At 39.7% G+C, this 21,563-nt stretch overlaps 1 protein-coding gene and 1 pseudogene across 2 annotated transcripts in view; one reads left to right on the top strand and one right to left on the bottom strand.

Annotated features, from left to right (window-relative positions):
- Positions 1 to 444: 444 nt before the first annotated feature.
- LOC311624802 (calmodulin-like) lies at positions 445 to 21,480 on the bottom strand (annotated as a pseudogene). Its single transcript has 4 exons — positions 21,475 to 21,480; positions 20,769 to 21,255; positions 8,055 to 8,256; positions 445 to 565 (listed from the first exon to the last, which is right to left on the bottom strand). The product of its transcript is annotated as a calmodulin-like (transcript).
- The window catches only part of SLX4IP (SLX4 interacting protein), a 175,934-nt gene continuing 163,506 nt past the window's right edge, over positions 9,136 to 21,563 (top strand). Inside the window, exon 1 of the mRNA XM_084887670.1 lies at positions 9,136 to 9,392. The gene's annotated coding sequence lies outside the window, so the exon portion shown is untranslated. The remainder of the gene's footprint in view (positions 9,393 to 21,563) is intronic.

Below are 21,563 nucleotides of genomic sequence, written 5' to 3'. Positions count from 1 at the left end.
CAACCAGATTTTTTAACAACTCATTTTTCAAATAAACTTACAATTTATTTTTAAAACGCTGACTTTTGCAAAGTTTCATGTTGCAGAGCAACAAAGAAACTGGAAAATCCAATGTGGGAATGGAAAATTAAGTTATGGTGTTCCCCGCAAAATGTATATATACTTTAGTAGCTGGTAGCAATTTTGAAAATGAAATGTATCTTTTAAACACTGACTTAATAATTATTCAAAGTGTGTGTATACATTTTTTGGGGACACCCTATAAAATTTATCTTGAGATGATCTTTCCCTCAAAACACTTAGCAAGTCATTCCAAGTGATATAGAACTATTTTATGGGCACCAGAGATTCCCGAGTCTGAAACAAACATTCTCAAGAAGGTTCTCAATATAATCAGGTTTGATGAGCAATGGCAGGCTGGTCCCTAACGTTAGTGCTTGTAGTTCATACATTGAGCTTTTCTTGGAGTAAAGCAGCAACAGAATTGGCAGCAGAAAGATAATTTTTCCTTCTTACCCTCTGGTAGTGTATCTGCCACTCCCCTTTATCTTCTTTCAACACTCTCCTAAACAAACAAATAAAAACAGAAGGTATGGGACTCTTTAAGGAAGATGTAGAGCACCAAAACAAATGAAATTAGGCATTTTTAGATAAGTAAAATAGAAAAACATTTATGGTTTTATACATTGAAATGCCCTTTGTTTAGAAAATGTTAGAGGCAATCTAACACAGATTATGCTTATACTCTTCTTTAAAAAATATACCTTACATTATTCAAAAGTTTTCAATATTTTTTATTTTGTTTTCCTAGCAATTATAAGACTATTTTAGAAATGAGGAAATGCTAAATGATTGATTGCAAGATTAATGTTCAGTTAATTGTGGCACTGGGCTTAGATTTCGAGTCCGAAAGGTTATAGCTGATATTCTATTGGGTAACTTTCAAAAGTTAAGAATCAGTGTCTCAATTTTGGCAGAAAGAGTCAATTAGAATTTCCAGTGCCTGATGATGGACCAGAAGAAAATTCTAAGTGCATGATGCATACTTGTGACTGTCACGGAGGTCAGCTCTCCAGTGCTTTAAGTCTGGCTTGTTCTTTTGATTCTTATGTCCGGTATAAAAGAGGTTAACTGTAATCTTGTGCCACTTTGTCCAAAATGAGAGGGCAAAAAAGTCTATTTTCCCCCAAACATACATCTGGGACTTCCTAATAGTTTTGATTAGTTGGACTAAATTCAGTTCAGTTTTCTTTAGCTTAATTCTTGGTTCAGAATAGCACCAGATTAATGAACAGAAAGGGGAGAAGTTTGTTATACGCCCTCACTAACATACTGTGATCTTTCTGAGTACAGATGAAGGCCAAGAAAGGAAAACACTGAGACATATGCTTCTGACCACGAATACTCTCTAAAGTTAAGGCATTACTGTGTCTACAATGGCAACTTTCTCTCCCCCTAATTTGTATTACAGAGATTACTATCTCCTCAATTTCCACCACTAAGGCCTCTGACAGGCTTTCTCCAACTTGTTACATTCCAAGCTAAATGAAGGGTTTTTTGTAGATATTATTATTTCTATTATTGGTAATAGTACTGCACAGTAAGGTGAAAGGCAAAAAGACAATTACGCTTCCCTGAACAGCCTGACATTAACTATCAGATTACTCTTCCTATGTAGCATTAAGTCAAGTAAAACCACCACATATTGCTATTAGCATTACTAAATTACGTTTAGTTTACAACAACCTGGACGCAGGAAATACTCTGTAAAAGGGTCTGTTTGCCTACTGGGTTGCTGGGCGCCATCTGCTGGTCTTTTTAACACATTGTCAGATTCTTTTTTTTTTTTTTTTTATGTCTTCATGGCTGCTCTGCTTCAAGTATTTGAATATTTTTAAAAACTTCCACCCAATGTACTTTAATTATGAAGACACCAGACAGACTGTTAAACAATTAACCCAGTTCTTGTGATATCTGATGAGGTTTATTGAAATTGTATGCCTTTCTTCCTTTCTTTTACAACAACATTTACTTTGTGAATTCTTCATTCCTGAATTTCAATTGACGATGCTAAAAATAGTTTTTATCCTCAATTTTGTGTGTGTGTATGTATGTACACATTAGAAAGGACTACATATTGTCTCATGTCTATTCAACTGACAGCTAGAGAACAAGTTTCCTTCCTCCCCTAACTACATCACCAAAAATATTTTGCTGAACTTTCCTGGTCGTCTACAAACACACACTAAAAACATTACTGTCAACTCCTGATGAACTAAATGGATCATACCTGAATTCTAAAGTTTACATTCAGTAAAATCTAACCATCTTCTCCACCCCTCCATCCATGGTCAGTTTGACCCTCACTCAGTAGCTGAGCTGTTGACAGCACAGCCTAGTCAGAAGTGGGTCAGGGATAGTCACAGAGTACAGTACAGGTCAAAACAGTTGTGCATAAGTATTTTATGGTCTCTGCTATCCCACTCCTCCATTACCATATAATCAATGTATTTAAAACAAATAGCATCATGAATTTTATATGGGACCTTTATTAATAGTTGACAATTCATAATGTGAACAAAGAGTAAATGATTAACAACTAATGAAGTAGAGAAAATCAGTTTACTGGCAGCCAGTGTCTTATCAAAAAGCTTGAAGTGTTCTTTATAGAGTTTTTAGAGTTTATAAAGTTTACAGAGTTGATGAGAATCTTTCTATCCCTTCCCTGTTTTTATATCTAGCTGCTATTGGATGCTGGGGTTGGTGGGGGAAAGGAGAGTGGGTATCATGCAGATATCCAGACAGTTCCAGATTAAATGTGCAGTTGACTGGGCCCATAATGCTACAGCAGGGACTTTATGTACCCCTCGTCAGCTCTGACTTTCTAAAGGGCTAATTTCTGTATTCGTCATTTTTGAGATTTCTATTGTACTTTTCACCTTTGTTTCTGCAGATAACCAGCCATCAGAGGAAATTGTGGCTACTAGGTATTAGCATCCTCAATTTCCTGTCCCCACAGTTTACCCACCCACCTCAGCTCTCATCTTAACCCCCTTCCTCGCTGTGTCAGAGGAAGAACCTGTTATCCTACCTATGCTCCAGTCAGTGCCACTTTCTACTCCTGTCTACAGATTTTAACTCCTCCATCCTCTCTTGTGGCCCTCACCTCCCACTGGTAATGGGTCTTCCCCCTCCGCAAAACCTGACCATTTTTCTCCCCTGAAAAGAACCAAGCACAGACTCCCCAAGGCGGCTGCCTTTTATCTGTCTCCCTTCCAGCTATTATAGATTCTGATTCCTTTCAAATAAGGGATTTTTTCCCCCAGTCACTTCCTCCTTCTATCTTCAAACCCAAGTTATCTGCTTTCATTTCATTCTCCATGGAAATTACTACGGTAAAGATCACCAATCTCTCCCCTTATTTGATCTAAGAATTTTGATGTGTTCTCGAAACCCTTTAAGTACTTAAGATTCTAGTCTATTCTGTTTCAGTCTCCTTTAATGGACCCTTGGCTTCCGTTTACCTATTCACACTTATTAAAGATCCCTCCTTGGTAGTCTTGTCCCCGTGTTCTGGTTTCCTGGGTAGGCTCAGTCACACCCAAAGCTTCTGCTATCACACGTCCACTAAGAGTCCTGAATCCTCAGCTCCAGCTCATAGGTTCTCATCTCCGACTGCTACTGTTCACCTTTACCTAACTGTGCCAACAGTCTCAATTCATCTTATGTAAAAATGAATCTCTTTTCTTTCCAAAATGCTATTTAATCTGCATTTCCTGTTGTTGTTTTTTTGTGTGGTTTTTTTTTTTTTTAAAAAGGCTTTATCTACCAGGCCATTCAATTCAGAAATCTGGATAAAGTGAACTCTACCCTTTTCCTTATACTGTTCATCCAATCAGTCACACAGTCCTGTCACTTGACAGGGCATTTCTTTTATGTAACTTCTCCCCACAGCCACAGTCCTCATTACCTCACATGACCTCCTGGCTAATTCTAGTCAGTGGTTCTCAAAATGTGGTCCCCCTCACCAGCAGCAGTAGCATCAGCCGGGAACTTCATTAGAAATACAAATTCTTGGGCTGCCCCTGACCTACTCAATCAGAAACTCTAGGGTGGGGTCCAGTAATCTGTCTTTTAACCAATTCTCTAGGTAATTCTGAAGCCGAAGTTTGAGAACCATTGCTTTAGCCTACTCCCCACTAATCCACTCTCTACACTATTAACACGGCCATCTTGCAAACACCATTCTCCCCCGCCTCCCCCCAAACAAATGTGATTGTGTTTCTGCTTTGCTTAAAGGCCTTCAGTGATGTATCTGACTAGAAACTGTACTCTAAATTTCTTAGTACAGCATAAACACCCATCAGGATCTATAATAGTTCCTGCATACCAACGTCAGAAGGTAAGACACAACCAAACATTTTAGTAAGAATGCACTGTCCTGTAGTGGTTAAAACGAGTTGTGGAATCCTGCCGCCTGGGCTTTCAACCTCTACTTTACCACTCAACAGCTGGCTGTGTAACCTTGGATGAGTCCACTTAACCTCACTATGCCTCAGTTCCATCATTTGAAAAAATGAGAATGATTTCCTAATCATGAGGTGGTTGTGCAGTTAGCACAATATGTGGCACTTAGTCTGAACTCAGTGAATGTTATCTATTATTATTATTAAAAAATATTACGGGGTCAACCAGGAGTGTAGAAAGAACAGGAGAGAACTGAAATGGCTAAGGGAAGTGGTCCCCATGAAGGAGGCCCACTTCTCCGCATAGTTTCACTTAGTCTAGATGTCAATAAAAACACCCAGATTCTCGAGAGAGAGAGAGCTTCTGAGGTCTTTGAGGCTCTTTTGATTAGCGTGAGGTGGATCTAAGCTTCTAAAGTGAGAGTCAGGAAAGCTAATTGTGAAGAAAACAGGAAAACTCAAGGGCACAGCAAAGATGGTGAATAATTTCATATTTGTTTCTCTGATAAACCTTGATAAAGTTAAAGCTGCCTACTGATTAAATATCAGAGTCCTAGTGTAATGAAGCTTTGAGTAATGAAGGGAATCAGGGTCTAATCTCCATCACAAATTAGTTATGATCTTGGGCAAATTACTTCTTTGCTGCCACAATTTTATAATCTGTAATATAGGGCTACACAATGAAGACTACTACATATATACTTGTGTATTTATTAGTACTGTGTCTATTATGTGGGAAGTATTAAATACATGGCAGCTATTATTATTATTATTGGAAGTATATTACCTTCAATACAAATCATTTATAAAAATAGGTACTTCTGGAGATTCCTGTTTGACTAAAGCTACTGTATCTTTTAATATTTCAATTAATATTGAGTTATAACTTATAAAACTGGGGAATACTGTAAAGACAGATCCAAGTACAGTCATACTTACAGTGTTTATCATTTAGGGACTACTAATTTTCACTTCAAATATGCATGAGATTAATTTTATTCAAATGTTTACTTAGTATCTATTAGGTGTTAGCAAGACATTAAACTGGGGGGAGGGAGAAAGAGACTACCAAGATGAATAAGGCATGGTTCCCACCCTCAGAGAATACAGGTTTGAGAAAAGAAAGGCACAATCCTAATAAGACACAATTAAGTGCTGTATAGAAGGAGAAAATAAAATGTAGATTAAAAGTCTTTACCAAATTGACTAACTTTTGAGAACTCTACTTCTCAGCGTCACTATCTTCCTCTGAATTAGTCCCAATCCGTTTTTTACTTACTCCATCTTTACAGCAGGGAGTCAATATCTGTAAAAAGTGGTAACTGCCACCCACTATAACAGAAGGCAGCAACCATGTTTTGTTTCTCTGCTACATTCTCAGTGCATAGCGAGAAGGAGAGTCTTGTTCCCTTTGTTCTACACAAGATGGCTCATTCTGGTACTTCAGCTGTTAGTTCAGATGTTACCTACTTGGCCCTGGATGGTTTGGTTCAGTAGTTAGAGCACTGGCCCACACACCAAAGGGTCACAGGTTCAATTCCTAGTCAAGGGCATGTACAGATTGCAAGTTCCCCAACCCCGGTAGGGACTTGTGTGGCAGGCAATCAATCCATGTTTCTCTCTCTCCCCCTCCTCCTATCCTTCCATTCTCTCTAAAAATCAATGAAAAAAATATCGTTGGGTGAGGATTAAAAAAAGAACCTTTCTCTAAAGCCCCACCTTTAGAGTGCCACCCTGACCCCCTTAGGAAAGAGACACTTCCCTGGCTCCTTGGAGTGCTGAGGTAGCCCCCGGAGGCCAGTCCTCTTCCAGGATTGACTAGGCCAGTGGTCGGCAAACTCATTAGTGAACAGAGCCACATATCAACAGTACAACGATTGAAATTTCTTTTGAGAGCCAATTTTTTTAAACTTAAACTTCTTCTAACGCCACTTCTTCAAAATAGACTGGCCCAGGCCATGGTATTTTGTGGAAGAGCCACACTCAAGGAGCCAAAGAGCCGCATGTGGCTCGTGAGCCGCAGTTTGCAGACCATGGGACTAGGTTAAAGAGACCTGAGGTTATGCCCCCTTCCCAGGGCAATGGCTGCCCAATCAACGCAGGGGTAGAAAGCCTTAGCCCGTCCCTCCAACTTGGGACAACTCTGAAGGGCCAACGCAGCACCAGTGTTCCTGTGAGACAGGCCTTCCTAGGGACTGCACTGCAGCTCACCTTTTCCGACCCACCCCATCCTGCTTGCTTTCTTCTTAATGATCCAGAAGCCCTTCCTAATAAACGTCCTGCCCTCAAGTCTCCCGAGAGCCTGCTTCCTAGGTAACCCAACCTAGAACGTGGAAATATCTCGTTCACTTATCAATGGACTTGTTGACTGTTTCTTTTCCCATCACTAGAATATAAGCTTCACGTGGTCAGGGACCATGCCTGTCTTGGTCCCTGCTGTATCTGCTAACTCAGCATTATGTACACTGAGCGGCCAGATTATTATGATCTCTGAAGCATAATAACCTGGCCACTCAGTTATATCCTATATAATAAAAGGCTAATATGCCAATTGTCCCCTCGACCAGGAGTTGGACCAGCAGGCAGGCCGGCCAACTGCCCATGTCCCCTCCCCCTGGCCAGGCTGGCTGGACCCCACCTATGCACAAATTCATGCACTGGGCCTCAAATAAATAAATAAATAAATAAATAAATAAATAAATAAATATGTATACTGAGTGGCCAGATTATTATGCATTTAGAGATCATAATAATCTGGCCACTTAGTGTATATAGTAAGTATATGTAAATTATACTATAGTGTACATATATTACATAATCTATATATACAGAGTGTCCCCCCAAAATGTATACACACTTTAACAGTGACAGTTCAACTTTGAAAATGAAATGCATTTTAGTAAACACTGCCTTTGTCATTATTCAAAGTGTGTATATACATTACAGATAAACTGGCAATGTTAATGAATGAATGGAACTGCCGGTATTCAGGATTTGGGGCATGGTCCCCTTTGAGGAAAAGCAGCAGCCGACCTCAGGCGGTCTCCACCTCGAAAAGATTTCCATCCCTGTGACCTCAAAGCGCCTTGAGTGCTGCTACTGCTTTCACACGGTTGGCACCGCCACGCTCGCTGTACCACAGTTGTGAGGTCCACGTCCACCTCCCAGGTAGACACAGGCTTACAGCGCCGTCCCAGCGAGAGAGGAGGGACCGGGGCACAGGGTGCAGCTGGCAGGGGGCAGCGCTGGGGCAACGGGTGCTTCCACCTCGTTCACGGCGCGGCCCTGCAGAGACAGGAGGCCGGGGAGGCTCTCTCTGCACCGGGAGCTCTCCCAGGACCCTGGGACACGCCTCCCATCCACCTTCCAGCCACCGAGGAGCATTGACAGCCTGTGGCTTTTTTAAAGGTAGGTCTTGAGCTTTCGGTGCAGCCTGCTCCGTCCTTATCCCCGCCCCCAAATATCCTTCCGGGAGGTCACCGCTGACCTTTCGGAGAGCGGGGAGGAGGCACCTGTCCGCCCCCCGGCCCTCTCTTCCGCCGGGTGGAAAGCTGGCTTTTCCACCTAAGATTGCAGCGCTGCTCTCACCTGCCCGCCAGCCGCCGCGCCTCGCTGGGCCGCGGCCACCGCAGCCCCCAGAGGCCGAACCGCACGCGGAAGCAGCCACCGTTCCAGGCAACCCGCGCCCGCGCCGGGAGATGGCGCATGCGCAGCTCTGCGATTACCCGGCTCCCCCGGGATTCCGCTCTCCAGGTTTTAGTGAAAGCTCTCAGCCAAGAAAGCAGCGGCCCTGGCCGGAAAGAATGGAGGGCGGGTTTCTTAGCGGCACTCTCAAGGGGCGTGGCCTAGTCAGCATCAATCTCAGCAGATTGTTGAAATTGAGAAACTTAAATATCGTAGCAAATTGGCACAGCACCTTCTTTACGGCGCGTGGTTAAGAGGCACGTATTGAATGAATAAAAAAAGTAGTAAACGATTCTCAGTGCCCCTCCCCCTGGTTTGACCAAACACAAAGCTCCTGATTCTGTCGTTCAGAGCCCATGGCCCGCCTTCTTGTACGGCTGCCTAGAAAACCAGGAGAACAGGACTTAATCACCATTTCTGTGGATTGGGTTGGAAAGCGGGCATGCGCGGTGCAGCCGCTTCTAACCTCATCCCTTCCTATGGAGGGCTTTAGAGAAGTTGCTTTTCCGTTTACCAAAACTTTTACCTCTCTACCATTCTAAGGAAATTACGTTTATGGTTATTTTAAAGTGTATCCCGCATTGTAAAAGCCACCTTTGCTTTCAAACCTGTCTTCTCTATAATCTTCCCCAAAGATCCCGAAGAATCTTTCCATCCTTGAGCGTCCGTTGCCAAGAAACACTACCATAGAAATGTCCCCCTTTATTTTTTCCAATCACTTCCGCTATCGAGCCGTGTGGGTGACCGTGATTCATCACCTGCCAATCATTCCCAGCCGTGTGGGTGACCGTGATTCATCACCTGCCAATCATTCCCATCACCTGCCAATCATTCCCTGGCTCTAAAGAGCCAGTCTTTGCAGCGGTTGTTGTTGTTTTGGACTCTTTCTTGAAAGCCGCGAGATCAAGAGCGGAGGCCATGTTTCTTTTGGGCAGACTCCTCGCGATACCCAGGCTCGTCGGCTGGTGTTTCGCCGCCATCTTAAGTCCTGGCAGTGGCTTCAAGCCCACAGCGCGGCTGCGCAGACCGTGCTGGTTGGGGCGGTGGCAGCGGTCCCTGTCGCGTGGGGGACCCTGGGCAGAGAAAGTTACCCGAAGCTGAGCCTCCAGAGCTTCTGAAGGTTGTTTCAGAGCCTGCTGCCTCTTTACTCTGAGTTCCCAAAGCCAGACCCTACTTCTCGAGTGACCCTGGACAGTAACAAAACCAATAAAAGCCCGAGCCCAAACCCTGCCACCATTATAGGTAAGAGCCTGGGACTCCTGGCAACCTAAGATGTTAGGTCACTTGAACTGAACTGTTTGTCCCTTTCTTCCCATTTTTTTTTTTCTTCCCTGAATCCTTCTTCCTGTGCTTCCATCTCTCTTTATTGTGTTCAAAGAGCTAAAAAGATGTTAAACATTAGGGTGCAGGAAGCTTGGACTTTAAAGTTGGAAGTATTAGTCTGGAAAATTATTATTATTATTTTTTTTAGGGCAAAATGGACTATAATAAGTGGGTCAGTTTACTGTGCCAAATATCTGTATGTACAAAATAGTCCCCTTCCCAAACGTTTTTGGGTTGTGACATAAATTCAGGTTGTACATACTCATTCATTCATTTAATACTTCTATTGAGTACCATAAGAATGCTATAGTAATAACATTTTCTTTAATGGAGTTTACATTCTGTCAACCTTGACAGCTACTGTGTTGGGGCAAGTAATACTACAGATTTACCTAGGTCCTAGGAGACATTGTGGGTTTGATTCCAGATCCGTAATAAAGCCATAATCATTTTGCAGGTGGAAGGTCTTGCCTTCCACTTGTAAAACACGCAACACCTGTGAAGTGCAATGAACTGAGGTGCCTGTATACTGCCCTTCTTCACACTGCTAGACCAGACAAGTATTTAAGTATTCACTTGCTCCTTCTCCTATCCATCCCCCTTGCAACTCCCCTCCCATCTTTTTCTAGGAATAAATTGTATTGACACTTATTTCCTGGAACCTAGGCATAACCATATTGTAGACCAATTGGTTAATTTTACAACCAGTAATCAAGTTGCTGCTCAAAATGTGGTCTACTTACCAGCAGCATCACCGTCACTTGTTAGAAATGTAGTCTTAGACCTTATCCTGAGACCCGCTGAGTCAGAATCTCCCTAAAAAAGTGCATCCTAGCTGAAACTGGTTTGGCTCAGTGGTAGAGCTTCGGTCTGTGGACTGAAAGGTTCCAGGTTTGATTCCGGTCAAGGGCATGTACATTGGTTGCGGGCATATCCCCGGTAGGGGGTGTGCAAGAGGCAGCTGGTCGATGTTTCTCTCTCATCGATGTTTCTAGCTCTCTATCTCTCTCCCTTCCTCTCTGTAAAAAATCAATAAAATATACTATATATATATATATATATATATATATATATATATATATATATATATAAAAGTGCATCCTAAAGAGCAGGAAGCACTCATTCAGGATGTGGACAGATAGCCTTTTTCAACCTGTGCTGCTTAAACAGTTCACAATATATTGTCAGTTCATTACATTAGATATATGGCACATTCTTAGTGCTTGTAGCTCATCAACTAAATGTCAAGATACCCAGTTAGCCCGATGGGCATGGCTCAGTAGTTGAGCGGCTCAGTAGCTGAGTGTGGACCTATGAGCCAGGAGGTCACAGTTAGATTCCCAGTCAGGGTATATACCTGGGTTGCAGGTTCAATCCTCAGGGGCTTGCAGGAGGGAGCCAGTCAACGATTTTCTCTCATCATTGATGTTTCTGTCTTTCTCTCCCTCTCTGAAATCAATTAAAAAAAAAAAAATATATATATATATGTTTCAAATATATATCAATTTAGCATTCTAAAAAGTTGAAGAGAATTTGTCTGTCTGATTTGTTGTTATGTAAATTCTGTTCTGACAAAACCTATGTGCACATTTTTACTTTTAACTTATTAAATATTGGCCTGCATCTATTCAACCGTTCAATATTGATTTGAAAAACTTTGGGCCATGGTTTATCAAATATTTTTTGTGGCTCCTTGCTTTTTTCTGCCTTGCTTTAATGAGAAGTCTAAATCTGATTTGTCTCACGAGCTTTAATGTTGCTATTCATGAAAATCACCTGGGGAGTTTTGTAGATTATTATTATTATTATTTTTTAAAGATTCCAGCCCATTGTCAGCAGAGGTTGAGACCTGTGGATGGAATTAAGGAACCTGTAAGGTATTAGAGAAACTGAAAATGACTTTTACATTTTCCATGTTGTTGTATGTTAGATTTTTATCTCCCTTACGTGATTTTACTTTAATTAGGAATTTGAAGGCAATTAAGATAATTGGACTGGGAATGTGGTAAATCACCTTTTCAGTAATCAATCAACTTGCTTTTATTTTTCTATGTCCTAAGCAAGTTGTCCAGCCTTTCTGTCTCCTCTTCCTCCATCTATTCATTGGGAAAAGAAGAATGAAGACCCTGTTTTTATTTTTTATTTTTATTTAGACACATTTGAGTGTTGCAAAATGTACTGAATACTTACATGCTGTGAATATAGGGAAGAACAATATTTCATACGTGCAGTATTCATTGCTTCAGATCTTAGGTTTTTTACAAATGGAAGACAATACCCTTCATCGGTAGAAAGATTAGGACCTGCTTTATTGTAATTCATGCTTTCTTACGGTGGTCTGGAACTTAACCTGTGTTATCTCTGAGGTATTCTTGTACCAGGCCAGGAAGATGTATTTTTTTTTAATGGTTTTCTTTTTAAACAACTTTATTGAGCTACTAGTAGCCCTGCACACAAATCCATGCACCAGTAGCTCCCCAGTAGCTCTCTGCCCACTGCCCCACCCTCCTGTAACTTCCTCTACCCGCCGCCCCTATAGCTTGCTGCCCTGCCCCCTCCTGTAGCTCTCTACCACACTCTTGTAGCTCACTGCCCCACCCTCCTCCTGATCTGTGATCCAGTCTTTACGGTTGTTACTTGGTCAGTCCTTACGTTTCATGTAAAAGATAACGAGCATTTGCATATTACATCTTTATTATATAGGATAATTGTCATACAGTACACTACACATATTTGAATTGTACAATTTTATGTGGTTTACATGTATACACCAGTGAAACCATCAGCATAATCAAAATAATGTATCTGTCACCCACAAAAGTTTCCTCTTGCCCATTGTAATCCTTTAGGCCCCTATCATTCATTTATTTATTCATTTGTTCATTCATTTATTTACTTATCTGGCTGCTGTCTTTTAGGCAGCCACTAATCTGCTTTCTGTCACTAGATAAGTTTGCATTTCCTAGCATTTTATCTAAATGGAATCTTATTGTAGAAGCTGTTTTTTGGGGTGGTTGGATGTTGGAGGAGCTTCTCTGACCCATCATAATTGAGAGCCATCTTTGTTTTTGTAAGTATCAATAGTTCGTTCCTTTTTAATTGCTGAGCAGTATTTCATTGCCTGGATATACCATAATTTGTTTATACCTTCACCAGTTAAGGGGCACTGGGGTGGTTCTTACTTTTCATAGTGTTAATTTCACATTGCCTTTTTCTTCTCCAGTTTATTTGAATTGGGGGGAAAAAGTAATTATTTGGTGGCCAAATCTTCGACCTACAATGTAACCAGAAGATGATAGGGCTAAAATGTGTTTGTATTGGGACTTTACCTTGGCGCAATATATGAATTGTTTTCTGAGTGAAACATGTTATGGCCTTTTTGAAAATGTGAAATGTATGCATTGACTTTTTAGTGGGTGTCTCTCTTGATGTGTACATTTCTAATCATTTTAAGGTTTATTAAATCTTTAAAGTTTACTATTTTTATATTACTATTTAGGGATTGATAATAATAACTCATGTACCTTAAGTAACCTACTTAAGAAGTTAAGCCTAATGCTATAAAACTCCCTTTTGTCAGTAAATGGAGAGTACCACTTATATCTAATGTTGATTGATGTAGGTACATTTCCAAAGTCTTTTTGCTGTTATTTTAGCAAAGCAATGCCTTGTGTTTATTATGGTATTCACATTTTGTGCTTGAATAAATCACAGCTGGTAACTAAAATTGAATAGGCCTTATGTTAGTTACAGGATAATATATAGAATATTGCAGTTACAGTATTTTGGGTACTTAAAAGTTCAATTGTGTTATTATTTTGGTTTAATATATAGTTAAAAATGATTGGGATTTTTTTGTTTTGCAGTTTAAAAAATATTCTTAATTTACATGTAATAGAATTTACTCTTTTAGGTATAAATTTCATGAGTTTTGACCAATGCATTGTTTGTATAAACACCATACCAATCAGGATGCAGAACAGTTCCATCAACACCCCCCCCCCACCCCCCGCGCCCCTACTCCACCCACAGTAATCAATGATCTGTTCTCCATCTCTAGAGTTTTTGCATTGAAAGGATTAGATTTTTAAGACCGTTGCATTACTGATTATTAGAAACTTTTTGCTGTGGTTAAGTGACTGGAAAAGTTATCAGAGTGGGGTTTGGATTGGTTATGTACTGTCTTCTTGTGCTCTCAGTGTTGATGATTACTAGAGGCCCAGTACATGAAATTTGTGCCTGGGTAGGGCCCCTAGGCCTAGACGGTGATCAGGGCCAATCGGGGCCTTCCTTCCCCTGGCTGCCTGTTACTGGCCAGGGCCTTCCTTTGTTCTGAGCCGCCCCCTGGTGGTCAGTGCACATCACAGAGAGCAGTTAAACTCCCTGTCGTTCAAACTACCCAGGGGACAGTTTGCATATTAGCCTTTTATTATATAGGATTATATAGGATGGCTAACAGAGACTGAGCACTCACTGAGCCCAGGCACTGGGCCAAATATTAATATCAGATTTCACATAATCCTCACAGGACCCCTTAGATAAAAAATTCCACAGACTTAAAAGAGTTGAATAGCCTGTCAGAGGTCACCTGAAGGGGCAGAATTTGAACACATGTCTATTTTACTAGAGTCTGAGGACTTTATTGTCCCTCATGGTGGTTCCTATGTTTGTTTCTGACAAACATTAAAAAGTAGACATTGTCTATTATGAAGCATCCTATACAGTTCTGGGTGGGGATTTTCTGTGGGTACATCAGGAAGGGAAAGCCCAGATCATGGGTCAATTGACTGGGTAAAGGGTCTAGAGTGACTAAAAGGACTATTCTGTGGAATTAATCATGATAGGGTATTTCAATATTTGATCAACATTTAAAAACAAAAGAAAAAAAGACCAAATTTTAAAATTTTTATTTTTGCCATTTTGCATTATCCTGCTTCATTGTTAGAGCTTCTCAGTTTTGTTTCTATTTTTTTTTTTTTTTTTTTTTTTTTTTTTATAAGCTGGCTTTCAAAATTACCATGAGAATAATAGGAAAAGGTGGTTCTTTTTTATACTAAAGTTGCCTTTTCAAACTTTATCTGGGCGGTCACCAGCAAGATCTTTGCTCATTTGTCATTTTTCCTTGATATTTTGTTAAAGTTTATAATTCCTTCCTTGATACTTTTGTTTTTTATTTTTTTGGTGATAAAATTGGATAGGGAAAAGGGAATGAAATGATTTCTCATTCTTGAGTTATAGTTACTTCTTCAGAAGTCCTGTGCCTTTGTTGTTTTCAGTTTCTGCTCCCATAGCCAATGAAAGTATTTTTAAAGATGATTGGCGGAAATATAATAATTTTCTTGATAAAATTTAAAATCCAGAGATTAGAAATCTGAAGTTATTTTCTGGACTGCTTTGGCTTTTGTTACATAAGCCAGCAATGCTAAGAAGAAGACAAATGTGAATTTCAGAGTACATTGGATTTTCCCACCAAATAATCTAGAAGGTCATTGACTTTCTTTATTAGAATTTATCTTTGCTTTGTATTTAAATGACAGGATAATCATGTGATGTTTAATCTACTTCCATTCCCTCCCCAAATTAATTTTCTCAAGGATCTTAGGATCTTTCCCTTTCTACTAAAGACACGCATGCACACATATTTTTGGTGGGGTCATACGCTATCAAAGTCTCCTCTTTGTGAAAGAATGCCTGTTTTCTGGCCAGAGAACGTGGGCTCAGGAATGATGAAATAGAGAATGAGATTTATAATATACTTTAACTTGTCAGCATGCTTATGAAAGTCATTTGCTTTTAGATATTTGGAAAATTCACCTTTTTGGAGTTTGTCTTGATCCTCTGAAAAACATGCAATAAAATAAAAATTTCCCTGAATTTAGACTTGAACTGGCAGCTCTGATAGCAAGGCTTTTTAACCCCAGGCACTGAGCATGCTGCTCCCTCCTGAAAGCAACTCTAAGGGCCTAGCAAAGTAACTTTTTAAGGCGCATACTTGCTTGTACATTTACTTTCTAGTGATCAGTAAAACAAGTCTAGAAAAATCTCAAGATGTTCCCTGGTTTAAAACCTAATACAGAAGCTAATAATAACTTTTTTTTCATTAAATGAATGTTAGAATATCAGTATTTTAAAGAGGAAAGAAATTATATACTGAAGAACTCACATTTATGGCCCAAACGTAAACCACACATGTGATCTGTTGCCTATTATTTTCAATACAAAGCACTTTGATCTTCTGTTTGCATGTTTATATGTCTCTCTACTTTGACTTCATGATACATGTGGCTTAAATGTTATTTATACGTAGAAATAGGTTCAGTGCTTTGACTTCCGTTTAAGAAGTCCTAATGTGAGATTTGGGGACAGTAAAAGATGCATTAGGTAGATATCTACTTCATTTTTTTTTAATGTGGTGCCTAATTGACCTTGGCAGTGCTGCAGGTGACAGGTGGTGCTAGTTTGTACTCAGAGAGTTGACAAGATCTTCTCTCGCCCTTGGTCTTCAGTTGTGAGACCCTTGCCCGGTCCCCAGGTTTTCAGTTGGGGAATAGATGGCATGACTTGGAATAGAAGTAGTTATAAGGCCTCTTTTTGTCCTAAAATTGTGGGGTTTTTTTTTTTGAGGTTCCAGACATTATAGAAAGAAATGAAAAAATTTATACATATTGAGAGGTGGAATGCCACATAATATTTAAAAATGGCTTAAAATATGCAAATGTATTATATATTTTTTTTTTCTCATGCAGCCTATTTTACATTAGCAGACCATGTAAATTTGTATAAAATATATGCTTTAGGTCCTAGATTCCTACAGATTACAGTTTTAAAAATGGACGATATTTTTTGAAGGATCCCTTTCTTAAAAAGTAAATGCAGCTTCTCTTTACCAATTTAAAAAAAAGGAAAAAAAAAAAAAAGAAGAAGTGCACTTTAAAGAGTCTACTAAAACCTTCTCGAAAGTTGAAAATGTAACCTTCACTATAACATGACCCATGATTTATCTAACAGTAGATATGGTCTGAAAGCCTTGCCACAGCCTTGATTGTGGTCAACCTGTCCTTCGGAAGAGGAAGGACATATGGGAAAACTAGTATGTAATTTAAAATAATTAGATCACACATGTTTCAGCTTTGGTTGGGTACTTGTTGACAAAACTCTTCTGTTTTTAGCTGAACCATTTTTGTATCCTCCAAGTGCCCCCTGTAATGAACTCCCTAAATTCTTAGCAGAAGTTATTTAAACCCAGTTTAATATATTTAAGAGAATTAATTTCATGTTTACCAGGCTCAAATAATATGCTTTTAAGGATCTATCTAAAGTTTTCAGGACAACCTTCATAAGTGGTTTTCAAATACATGTTCCACTTCCCAGGAACTTAGTTTTTCCATTGAGTCCTGTGTCTAAATGGACTTGCTAAGTTGAACAAGTTTTTTTCTAAATCAGATACATTAATTAGAGAATAGAAATAAATAATTAAAATGATTTGGGGCTTAGATAAAAATATTTTTTCCACTTAAAGAATTAGAATAAAATATTATTACTAGATTAAAAATAAATCATCATTGACTAGGTAATAGTAATTATTAACATTTGCCCAGGGCTAGTGTTTATAAATGCTTATGTTTGGGTCTTCATTTGTCATTTTACTTAATCCTTTTAATAATTTTGAGTTAAAAATTACTATTCCTGTTCCGTAAGTAAGTAATCTGGGACACAGAAATAAGTGCTTTTCTTAAACCAAATGCTCTCAAACATTATGGTAGCATTAACCACAAGTGTCTATTGAGCACATTGCATGTGTCTTGTCCAAATTGAGATATACTTGAAATATAAAATGCCCATTTAATTCCAGAGAATGAGCTAAACCACCAAGAATGTAAATATTTTTATATTGATTGCATGCTAGAATGATGTGTTGAATTTATTGGATTAAATTAAGTATTAATGTAATTTTACCATTTCTCTTTACCTTTTTATCAACTGCAGATAACTAGAAAATTGAAAATTATGTCTCTGGCTTGCAATGTATTTCTCTTGGACGATGCTGCTTTAAAAATATCTGCACACAATTTAAACAGGCAGATAGTTCCATGCACAAGGCTTATGAGTTATGGTATTCTTCACACCCCATTCTTTCCTCCATATCAGCTCTTTTCAACTTGCTCTTCAAGTGAGAGGAGAGTTTTGCCTTTAAGAGTTGGTTCCATATCGTTAATTCACTTGCTGTATTTCTGCCTTATTAGTTCTGTTGTGGTTATCGTTTATTTTAGTTTTGTTTTTTGATTGGTTTTAGGCCCTCTGAAACATTCCATTAACATCAAAGGGAGCTGTTGTTCAGTTTAATTCCTGTGCCCCATCACATATATACACAAATGCACACCATTATTTCCTATCCTCATAATACTGTTTAGGTCAAAATTTAGTGTTACCGTGATTTTAAATGCTGGTTGTAATGTAGCTGTGTATGAAGTACTCTTTACATTTTAGTTTCTGTACAATTTTTGTTTATCCTGGAATCAATAATTGCCCTGTTATTATTCAGTTGCTTAGCTTTCCATGCAGCTGTCCTAATTCAATCTTTTTTAAAAAAATATATATTTTATTGATTTTTTACAGAGAGGAAGGAAGAGGAATAGAGAGCTAGAAATGTCAGTGAGAGAGAAATATCGACCAGCTGCCTCTAGCACACCCCCTACAGGGGATGTGCTCGCAGCCAAGGTACATGCTCTTGACCAGAATCGAACCCAGCACCCTTCAGTCTGCAGGCCGACGCTTTATCCACTGAGCTAAACCGGTTTTGGCCTAATTCAATCTTATATTCTTTACCAGTTATTTAAAATGCATCTGTAGGCATGCAGATACTTCTGAAGATGCATCTCCTCCCTAGAGCCTTGCAGCTTGCTCTTGCCTACACTGATGGTTCTCTCCTGGTCCAGCCCCACTGTCTCATGCAGCGATCTGCTTCCATGAGATCCTAGGATTTCCTCTGCCTTTTGCCTGTCTCAGCCTTCTTGTTTCCTGAATCTTCCTCTCTGTTTGGTTAATTTTCTCATTTTGTGAAGCACATCTTTAGTAGCTTTCTGAGAAGGAGCCTGAGTCTTAAAGTTTTTAAGACCTTGCATATCTAAAAATGCCCCCCCCCCCATGTTGAAATACAATCAGAGGTTGGAAACAATTTTCTTCAGAAAGTTGAAGATATTTTATTTATTGTCCTTTTACAGAGGTGCTTTGGGCAATTTGGAGCCAAATATTCTCTTGTCCCCACCTCTCTCCTTACACCTCCCCAACACTTTTTAAAGATTCTGTTTGTCACCAATGCCTGAAATTTTACTGTGATATATGCCCCAACATGGATCTGTTTCCGTTTCCATCCAATATATATATATATATATATATATATATATATATATATATATATATATATATATATATATATATATATATATGACTAGAGGCACAGTGCACGAATTTGTGCAGCAGTGGGGTCCCTCACCCAGGCCTGTGGGATCGGGCTGAAACTGGCTCCCTGACATTCCCTGAGGGATCCTGGATTGTAAGAGGGTGCAGGCCAGGCTGAGGGACCCCACCGGTGCACAATAAGGACTGGGGAGGGGTGTGGGAGGTTGGTTAGCCAAGGAAGGACCATGGGAGGTCTCCAGGGCATGTCCGGCCCATCTCATTCAGTCCTGATTGGTTGGACCCCAGCAGCAAGCTAACCTACCAGTCAGAGCATCTGCCCCCTGGTGGTCAGTGCACGCCATAGTGACTGGTTGAGCGACCTTAGCATATCATTAGTATATTACACCTAATTGGTTGAATGACTAACCAGACAATGAGACACTTAGCATATTAGGCTTTTATTTTATACTAGTGCCCTGGTGCACAAAATTCATGCACATTGAAAGGGAATTAATTAGAAGAAAGATTTCAATATTGCTATTTGTCAGGGACACAGGCAGGCAGCTTCACCTCAGCTCTGGGGGGGAGGGGGGGGGTGTACACAGACAGTGCCGCATCTCAGGTCAAGGACACAGGCAGGCAGTGTCACGTACCTGTACAGGGACTCAGGCAGGCAGCTTCACTTCAGTGCTGGTGAGGGTGGGGGGCAGATGCAGGCAGTGCCACATCCCACGTCAGGGACACAGGCAGGCAGTGTCATGTCCCTGGCCAGGGACACGGGCAGGCAGCTTTACCTCAGCACTGGGCGGGGACGCACGCAGACAGCACCATGCAGGCAGGCAGCATGATGTCAGCACTGGGCAGGCCTGCGTGTGCCTCTGCTGGTGGCCACTTCTACCGGGGGCTGCTTCATCGCAGCCCAGGGCAGGGATGCCACGGGCCTGTTTGCAACCCCAAGCAATTATTTATGAGGAAATGTTGGTATATAATCTTGTGATGTCTCTGATTGGTATTAGTATCAGGATAATAGTAGTCTCATAGAATGAATGATTTGAGAAGTTTTTCTTTTTTTTGGAGGAAGCTGTAAAATTGGGTAAAATTTTAAAGTGGAAAACAAATATACAACTTGAAAGAGATTTGAAGCAAATTGTGCCATAAGCAGATTTTCTTAAAGTGGCTAAAAAAAGTTTAAAAAGCAGGTAACAATAAAAGAAAATGTTTCTGGTATAGGGCCCACAGTATTAAAAAATAGCATGCAAGTACCTAGATAATACACCTCTGTTGCAACAGTGCAACATTTAAGTACATATTGTTGACCATCCATAGTCCATGAAGAGTTACAACCCTACACTTCAACAACATGCTGGCAGTTTCTAAAGAAACAACTTTAGAAAAAGGTAACCCAGATGTTCCCTCATTTGACCAACTCCACCTAAGTTTAGGTGTGCAGAAGGATTTAGGTATATCCAGAGTAAGTCACAAGAATCATGCTATTTGATCAATTATTTTATTGTTTATTCATTTTTAGATAGAGAGGGAAGAGTGGAGAAGGAGGGAGGGAGGGAAATGGGGAAGAAGGAAAAAAGAGAAAGAAACATTGATTTGTTGTTCTACTTACCCATGCATTCATTCATTGGTTGATTCTTGTATGTGCCCTGATCCAGGATTGAACCTGCAACCCTGACTTGTAGGGACGACACGCTAAACCAAATGAGCTACCTGGCCAGGACTTGATTTTACATTTTTAAAATAAGATTTCAGGACAATGATAATAAAATAAACAAAGAAAACATGGAGGAATGAAGTTCTAATTACTATACATGCATATTTATTGACAGTAGGGGGAAACCTTTTACAGATAAGTTACAAAGAAAAGGCAAATAAATAATTTTGTACAATAAATTGAACACATTCTGTACAGATGTTGTCTCTTTGCTGACATCATTTGTACAACTCTTCATAGTATATTTGACCATCACCATCAATATCTGCTTCCCTGATCATCTCATCATCCTTTCCATCTGTGAATTTCTCTCCAAGGTGTCTATCATATGTTGAAGCTCTGCTGTATTAACATAGCCATTGCCATCCTAATCAAACACAGATAACTTCTCTGATTTTTTTCTTCACCGCCTTTTATTTTTTTCGCCATTATTGTCAAAAGTTTCAGGAAGTCAGTTGTACTGTTACCCTCAGCATCTATTTTATTAATCATGTCCTATAACTCTGCCTCTGTGGGATTCTGTCCAAGAAACCTCATTATAGTTCCCAATTCCACTGTTGTAGTTCCACCACCATCTTTATTAAATAGTGAAAAATCTCCTTTGAATTCTGCAATCTGCTCCTTTGTCAGTTTGTCAGCCTTGCTGCAAGTTCTGTTGGTCTCCAAGACATGACCACATAGCCAATCAGCTCACTTGCTCCTCTTGGACTTGAGAAGGTTTTCTTATGCTTCCGTTTTATTAAAGAGTTTGTGAAGGATTAATATTAATTCTTCTTCAAACATTGGTAGAACATATCTGGGTCTGTGTTTTTCTTTGTGGGCAGTTTTAAAATTACTAATATAATGTAATATTTTTGTTAAGACTAATTATCAGTGAACATTCATCTTGCAAATACCTATTGATATTTGACTATTCAGCCAACCTTTCTCCTGTGTAATATTTAAATAGACAGATTTTTTTATATACT

This window comes from Pipistrellus hanaki (assembly GCF_964339955.1).
Source record: "Pipistrellus hanaki genome assembly, chromosome: 6".
Taxonomy (NCBI): Eukaryota; Metazoa; Chordata; class Mammalia; order Chiroptera; family Vespertilionidae; genus Pipistrellus; species Pipistrellus hanaki.
Note: the sequence above shows the minus strand (reverse complement) of the source record. Positions and strands in the feature narration are given on the sequence as shown.